The sequence below is a fragment of the Manis pentadactyla genome, chromosome 9 (genome assembly GCF_030020395.1).
Source record: "Manis pentadactyla isolate mManPen7 chromosome 9, mManPen7.hap1, whole genome shotgun sequence".
Classification (NCBI taxonomy): Eukaryota; Metazoa; Chordata; class Mammalia; order Pholidota; family Manidae; genus Manis; species Manis pentadactyla.
The window spans coordinates 127837114-127845826 of record NC_080027.1 but is presented as its reverse complement, the minus strand read 5'-3'; positions in this window follow the sequence as shown (position 1 = coordinate 127845826).

Below are 8713 nucleotides of genomic sequence, written 5' to 3'. Positions count from 1 at the left end.
AAAACCCACCATAGGCAGAGGAAGATGGAGAGGAAGCCTCTCACGTCAGCCTGGACTCCGGACGAAAAAGCATAACTATCCATCTCCACTTTGTGGGTTTGACACTGTATTACCAGGTCTTCTGTAGTGATAAAGTCACACTGGACAGGAGCCGACCACCTATAAACGAGGAGGCTAAGTGGAGGAAAGGTGGGGGGTGTAGTGATAGGCAGAGCCGTAGTGCGGGAGGGGAACCTGGATTTTATTATATATGCAGTGGATAATTTTATCACAGTAATGGGTTATTTACTCTGACTTATTCTGTTTTTTTTTAATCCAAGCTAACTCCTGATGTGACTTCTCACTTATAAAATCTAATGTTTTAAGGGTAATCATATACTTCAGGAAAAGGGTATATGCTAATAACCTCGATTTTGAGTTTGAGCTTTAAATATTTTGTAACATTGGGACATCAAGGGACAAGCATTGCTTTTTCTATTGACTGATAAGATATCAACTCTTTTGGGCCTAATACCTCACAATTTATCATGCCTATTTCCATATATTAGCTCATTTGATTATCATAGCAGCGCTGGGCACGGGTATCATTTGCTAGTAGCACACTGGTCTCGTCATTAAAGAGACCAGAGCGCCTATAAAATACAAGCAAAACCATTGGTCAGGAACCTGTGGCTCAGAAAACCTGAGTGACAGCACCAAGGTCACCCGAAAGGGGAGGCTCTTTAGTGGGAGGACTGAACTGATCTCTTTCAGTTCCCAGGAACGATTTTCTTCCATATTTCTTTTTCCTTGATGAAAGAACAGAAAATAAGGAATATCAATTGGCATTTCCTTCTTTATAAAACACTATTAAAACATAGATCGATCACAGTTCTAGGTGTTCAAACAATTGATAACAAAAATATCAAAACAACCTGAGGTTTGGCTTAACTTAGATCACTTTGATTATCGAAGATTCTTCCACAGGTATCCTCATTTTAAGGACTGGAGCTCTAATTCTATTAATTTGGGATAACTTTTATGGTTTTATGGCTTATTGTATTTTATCATTTTCTTTTATACCTGGAAATTAAACCAAATAATACAATTTTCTTTCATTTGAGTGGCATAAATCATTTTTGATTTCCATGTTAATGGAATATTAACATTGATGATTTCTATGTGTAACCATGCAAGAAAAGCAATTTTCATTTTTTCCAATACTTACTATTATTTATATTATTACATTTATAGGATGTAATTTTATTGTTTATTATTACTTTCAATGATAAATTGAGTAGTTGTACAATTCAATAAAAATTACAAGAAGTAGAAGGGATTTTATTTTCTAGATGAAATAGAGAAATGAGTATATTACAGTAACTTTGTGAAAAGGAAGTGTAGAAAACAGTGTAGCATGTAGTTAGGTCCCTCCTCTTTGATTCTCTGGTCTAAATGTTATTATATTTATTTTTTATTAGTGAAAAATGCAAAATTTTAACAAGAGTAACAAAATCTTAAAAGAAAAATCCATGCCTTTTGGAAGAGTTTCAGTTGTTAAATGGTAAGGATTACAATAAAATGCCTCTTATTTTTACTTATACTTAACCTGAAAAAAATTTGACATTGAATGCTTTGAATAGCTATAATTATAAACTTAGCAAGTGTTCAGGTTTTTTTTTTTTGGTTTCTCTTTTTTCTCAAGTTTCATTTCTACTCAGACTTCCTCTTATTATCTATTCCATCATCATCTCTGCATATTTCAGCTAATCACATGATCTTTCCTCCTTTGGCCCACATTTAGCCCTTGAATCTGAAAAGCAGAGAGAAGTCGATCAATTCCTGGTTTTCTGAAGTCCTGAGTCCTGTAGGCATTTCAGACTGTAAGCTTTAATCTTTAAGCAAAACTCTAAGACTTGGTCTGGGTACCTCCACAGGGCATGGTCTCGTCATCCACTCACTCAGTATAGCTGAGCAATAGTACAGAAAACAAGGGAAGTCAAGCGCCCATCATGCCCTATTTTCTTAGGTCTACCGCTCGACGTGGGGGTGCCCTCCCCAGCCCTGCGCCTCGCCCTGAGTCCCTGCTCCCCTCTCTCCCTCCGGGTCATCCACCACCCACTATTCGCTGTCTCTTCAACGCCAGAAACCATCCTCCACATCTGTATTCAGGCTCTGCCTTCTGCCTGGAAGAGCTTTCTCTTCTTTGCCTAGAGAAAAATCATCCAGAGCCCATTTCCAGTGTCTACTTTAAAGGCTGGAACTTTCCAGAACCGGTCAGACCTAATGATCCTTCTTCCTCTGTAACCATATAGGACTTTATGCATATCTGTTTGAGGGCATTTCCCAAGCTTCACTTTTTCTTACACAATGGGCTCTTTGCGGACAAAGATGGCACTTTGCGCTTTACTTACAGTTGTTCTTGGGGCTATGCGTTGCACGTGGAGGGCACCACTTTTTAAAACTTACATTGACCTTGTCTTTCAGATGAAGTACAGCGGAGAACTCTTACGTACTGTGAGAAACTCAAGCTATATTTCAAACTGTCATTTTGGGAAGCAGGGCACTTCTTATACCAAAGGAACAAGCCTGCATTTAGCAATTATTGTATCAAAAAGTAACAAAGGTGGAAGCATTTTAATTAAATATGGTAGTGCCTGAGACTGGAAGGAATATTCCTAGCCTGGAGAGTTATGCAAATCGTTTTCAAGATAGATTCTACCATTGCCTGCTCCCAGGATCAGATTGAACAGACCCTTCATCTTGCCCGCTGGTTTTCTTGAGGATTGTGTTACATCTCCTTCTGTCTGGTTTTTGCTCAGTGCTGGTGAAACCTGACACTCATTTACACACTCATTAAGGTTTTAAGTACCTATGCTGTGCTAGCTTACCTGGCGGTAACCTGGGGCACACTTCCCACTCCTGCCTTCCACTTAAAGTCTGTAGAAATAACTGCAGTGGACAGCAGACTACAAGGACCACAAGAGCAGTTCTGAGTGTGTGGGGTCAATCTCGGGCTGCTCAGGTGACCGACATTTATTTCCCTATAATTTCCAGACTTCCCTATAATTTCCAGAGTGGTGGGAGTGTGCGGTCTCTCTCAGTTTTGTCTCTTCGGAGGTATTTAATGACTTCCCCGTCCTGGGGGCAGCTGATGGGGCCTCGCCGATGGGTCTGTGGGAGCTCTGGATAGCTCTTGTCCAAGGAGGTTGTCCTGAGATGGTTGTGTAACTGTGTACAGTCCCCTCTGCTTCCCGTTCTGCCACATACTGGTTCCCTGTGTGCCACCGAAGTGTCAGCTTGTTATTCATAGGATGGCAGGCAAAGTCCTACATACCCCCATGGTGTTTGAAAAGGAGAGTGTGGCATCTCTGGAGCGTCTGGCTCCTTCCCGGTACCTGTAGTTGAGTCACAAGAGCCCCATTCACGTGCCTGGAAGGACATTAACAAACTTGATTTTCCTTCTGCCTCTCTGGCTGCCCCCTTTTGGTCTATTTTACTGGTTCCTTCCCATTTTCTTGCCTTATAAACTTTGGAGTTGCCCAGATTCAGTCTTTGGGCCACTTTCCTTTTTATCTGTGCTCCCTCCCTGGGTGATCTCCTCCTGGCGCATGGGGTAAAATGCCATCTCTTTTCTGACGACGCACACTTTAATCTCCTCTTTGCGTTTCTCTTCTGGATGCAGTTTCGTATTTCCTGGGGAGTTTAAAAGACATCCTGGAATTAATACGTCTTCACCAGAGTTCCTGAACCCCAACAAGCCTGCACCTTGTACACTTTCCCCCATTTAAGAAATTGGTATTCTGTTCCTATATTTGCTCAAAGCAGAAGCATTCATTCTCTCATTTCCCATGTCTAGGCCTTCAGCAAATCTGTTGGTTCTCCTTCAAAATAAATTCAGATTCTTGGTTTCTCATCACCTGCCCACCAGCACCCTGGTCAAAGCTATGCTCATCTCTTGAGTAGATGACTTATTGGAGTCCATAGTCTGCAACCGCTTCGCACTTCTATCTCTGTTCTTGCTCCCCTGAAATCTGTTTTCAGTACAGCAGTGAGAATAATGCTATTTAAACAAGTAGAGCAATGGCAATCCTCTATTCAAGACCTTCTAACGATCGCCCAGCCCACAGAGGGTAAAAACTGGATCTTTTTCTAAGACATCTAAAGACTTCCAGCTCAAGCTGCTCCGACCCCCTGTCCTGGCTCGCTGCCTCCCCGGAACCCGTGCACACGCTCTTCTCTGCCGTGCGTTCCCCCAGGTATCCGCATGGCTGCCTCTTCCCCCTTCATGTCCTGACTCAGGTGGCCCTTCCCTAACCACCCCATCTAAATTTGCAGATGCTCCCCACCCCACCTACTATTTCAAGTCGAAATTTTGTTTTCAAGTCAAACTTCTATTGTTAGAAGGAATTGCTTGTGGAATAGTGACTTTAGAAAAACACTTTATTTTGTGATTTATTATAGCATAATAAAAAGTTCTTTCTTTTGGCCTGATTTTGTTGTTAGACCCTCTATAGATGTCTGATTATGGAAAATTATGGTTTGCAGTAGCTAAAATGCCTAGCTAAATTTTGCTCCTGAGTAGTCATTATTCCCACTATCAGATGAATAATTCAGACACGTGATGTGAAAGGATTTAAACCATAGTCCGGGGAGGGACTGAAAGAAAAGCAAAACTTTTTAAAGCTGTTTTGTAGTCCTCTGTGTTTGAAATGCATCCCATGTCAAAGAAAAGGTTTTTGTGGTGTTCCCTGATTCAAGGATATGATTTATGCTTTGGCTTCAGAATTCCCTTCTAGAAAATTTGCGACCTGAAGTCATTACCCTCGGACAAGATAAACCGAAGAGTCTTCAGACGTTTGAATTTCATCTGCTGTCATTCCCAAAGGCAACCGTCTGGCGCCTCAGCCCGGGATGTGTGGAATGGCTCAGCACTGGGGTCAGCCCTCCCGCCCTCAGTGGGTGACCCTGGGCATGTCACTCGGCCTCTTCTATAACATGCTGTAGATGAAACAGGACCTCGTCATGAGGGCATCATGAGGATTGAATTAGATCAAGTATGAAAAATGCCCACCGTGTAGTAAGCGCTCAGTAAACGTTGGCTGTTACCGTTGGCCTTTGGTTAAAGCAGAGATCCCACCGAAACCTGCCCTGTGACCTTCCTGCCTTCTACACAGCGTCGGTTGTCACAGTGACTCCATCTAGGACCCTCTGCACCATGCAGTCTTTCTCTCCTGGGTCAGTACCACATCGTCTCAAACGGTTTGCCTGACCTTGTGTTCTGCAGGCAGAAGAAAACCTTACAGAGCTGGGGAAGAGCGTGCATTCTAAACACTCCATCTGCTCATGTGTTGGCCCTGTTGCTGGCCTGTCATCTCTGGCCAGCAGCCTGTGAGGACCGCCCCCGAGGCTTCCCATTCCTTCTTAGTCAATGTCAGTGTCACTACAAACACAGGCTTTCCGTGTGACCTCCTTAACTTGGCAAATAAGCAAAGCGACACGCCACATGGGCCACCTGGGTCTGCTGACCACGTTTTTCTTGAAGGTTTTACTCAAGCGATCATCCTTCCGGTATATCCTGGTGGACAGAGCCGCACACAGTGGAGACACATGGGCTTGAACTTGGCTACCCCGTCCTCCAGCTGTGCAACCTGCAGACTGTTGCTTACCCAGGCTGAGCCTCTGTTTCTTCTGTAAATGGTTATAGTTACATCCCTTTTTCTGCTGCAGCCTCAGAGGTAGCAAACAGAGGGTGCCTCTTGTATGCCTGGCCACTAGGAAGCCCTCAGCCGGGCAGTGATCAGTACCAGCTGCTGGCGTGGCGTGGGTGCAGGAGATAATGGCAGTGGTAAGTAGCTCTATCATAGCAGGGGTCAGCCTACCGTCTACAGTCATTCCAGGTCCTAAAGTCCGTGGCTTTCCCACCACTGAATGAAAACCCGTAAAAGCCCTACACATTCTGGCTTATTAGAATTTGTCTATAAAAACACCTTTGTATCCTCAGGTTTGAGAACCACTGACATAGGCTGATGAAAGGAACAGAAGAAAAGGCATCTGGGTATTCCAGTTTTCCTGGTGTTCAGACAGCTATAGATGCCCAGTGGTGAGGGGCGTGGCTTGGACTGGGGATGGGTTCCTGATCGCCTGGAATGTGGCTTTATTTTGTTTTACTATTATTCTATGAATACAACGTAGGCTGTTAGATTGGCTTGGTTTTGTGAAGATGAAACACGATAATGGAGTAGCAGGTCACTCAGAATTGGATTTTAATGTCAGCATAGTAGACTTATGTTGAGATTCATCCTAGAACTTTCAGGTGTAACTCTCTAGCAAAGGAAAATAAGCGGTAGGAAAATGCACTTTTTATTTGACATATTTTGATCAGCCTGGAGGTTGTAGGTTCTGGAAAATCAGTATATCCTGTATAGTACTTTTTGTGGTGCAAGTTAATTGACGTAAACCCCATAAATTTCACAGTGTTATCAGCCACTGCAGCGGTCTATGCAGCGAAGGCAGACACACTCACGGTGATCATGTTACGAGGCAGGACTGTGTACACCTGACACAAGAGTCATTCATATGCACATGGAGCCCCTTACGTTTGCTCGGCACTTTCCTGTGTGGCGCCTCATTTGAATCTTACAAAAATACCACAAAGCAGGGAACTAGGGTAATTTTCTGGAGTCCTGAGGCTCTTAAAAGGTCCAGACAGGACCAGGACTGGATTTTACTCTGACTCTTAATATCCTTTCTGCCTAACATTCTGTCTTCCTCTTAAGAGATTTAGGAATCCAACATTTGTGGATTTGCCTGGAAAGGACTGAGTATTCTACAGATACGTGGGATCGTCGCAGTGTGTCGGGGGAGGCTGGAGGCGGGCGGTGTACCCAGGCTTCCCGTGGGCATTCAGCACCAGCGGCCACTGGGCTTGTCTTCTCCTGCCCTTTTGCTGGCCTCACCAGGGTGGGGAGAGCAGCAGGTCAGCCTGGGCTGGGGTCTGAAAATGCGGCACCTCCAGGGCGGTTCCGTGAGGGAAAATGGGATAGAGACGCCCCAGCACTGGAGCCATTGCTAAGGTACTTACAAGACTGACACTGGTGACCCCATGGTCTTCTGGGCTGGGGTAAAAATTGCCCCTGGTGACTTAGGACATCACAAGACTGGGGACAAGAGGGTGTTTCCCAGCGTGTCTCATAGAGAACTGAGATTGCTTTGCACACCACCTACCCATGACCTTGCCAGGGAGGCGAGGAGGGGGCACTGTTCCTCTTTCCTTCCACCCTTCCCCCAGGTTGCCCTTTTTGAGCTCTTTTTTTATCTTCTAGGAACTACCCCCAAATGCTCCTTTAACCTAGTTCCTCTTTATGGGCATATGGGACAGGGAAAGAGGGAGCACCCTCTGAGCTACCCCTTGGTGACGCTTGATAATATTCAGGGAACCTCAATAACAGGGAGGGAAGGTGTCACAGAAAGTACCAGCAGGCAGCCCGGCCTTCTCCCTGGCGTGAGCCCTGCGCCCATGCTCTCTCTGTGCTCCGGGACCTTCCCAGTCCTTCGGCATGCGCCCCAGTGATGGCGTCCACCCCCTTGGCTGCAGGAGCAGCCGCCCGCAGTGGGGGTAAGAGGGCGTCAGTACGGGCGTGTCCAGAGAGGTCAGGGAGCCTGCAGGAGCGCCTGCCACTCGAGGGGGCCTCTACGCCAGGAGCTCCCGCCACGAAAGAAGGCCAGCCAGGGGGCAGGCGACGGGGCAGGCGGCCTGCAGCTGAGCTGGGGGAAGTGGGCATAGCTGGGGAGGGAGGGAGCAGGGGCCTGATGCTGCCGAGAGGGAGGGAGGCTGGAGGTGGGGCGTGAGCAAGGGGGGGACGGCCGGGCTGAGCAGCACGGAGCGCGCTCGCGTCCTCATGACGCGCGGCAGGATTTCATTCTCAGCTTGTGCTGATCATGAACCCTCTGCAGTCAAAACAGACATGAATACTTGCATTATTATTTAGAAGCATGAAAGAATGTAAAAATATTTCAGTCATTTTTTATTAAGTGCATGTTGGAATCGTATTTTGGATGTATTGGGTGAAATAAAGTATATAAGAATTAATTTAATCTTTCTCGTTGCTTTTTTAAGTGTAATTCCTAGAAAGTTCAAAATTACATATGTGGCTCCTGTTCTATTTATATTAGAGTGTGGCTCTTGGACCCTAATCCTGCCATTTTTTTACTATGCATCCTTGGGGAATTTATTAAACTTTTCTGTACCTCTGATTCCTCAACTACAAAGTTGTGAAGATGAAATGACTTGATATATGAAAAGTATTTAGAAAATATCTGAGATACGGAAAATCTTGCTATTATGTATCTATCTACCTATGTCTATCTATCTATCAGCTGTAACATGCATGTATATATATTTATGTGTAGCACCAAGATAACATACAAAAAATTAACTATAAGACGCTTTTATCATAGTTTTCTTTTGGCACATGTGAAAGAGTTCTGGTAAACTACAGTCACAAATCAGAAATGAGCCCCGAGAAAAGGTTGACTAGGAATGTGCTTCTGTATTTCCACCCACTGCTGTTTCAATACAAAGCATCTAAAGTGTTTTACTGATAGTTGGAATAATAATAATTCAATCATTTTAAAAAATAGTTTCAAAATCTTTTAAAAATGGGAGCGCCCATAGTGCACCCTTGTGTCATGGCAGCCACGACAAGAAACGCACAGTGAGGGGTCCGGCAGG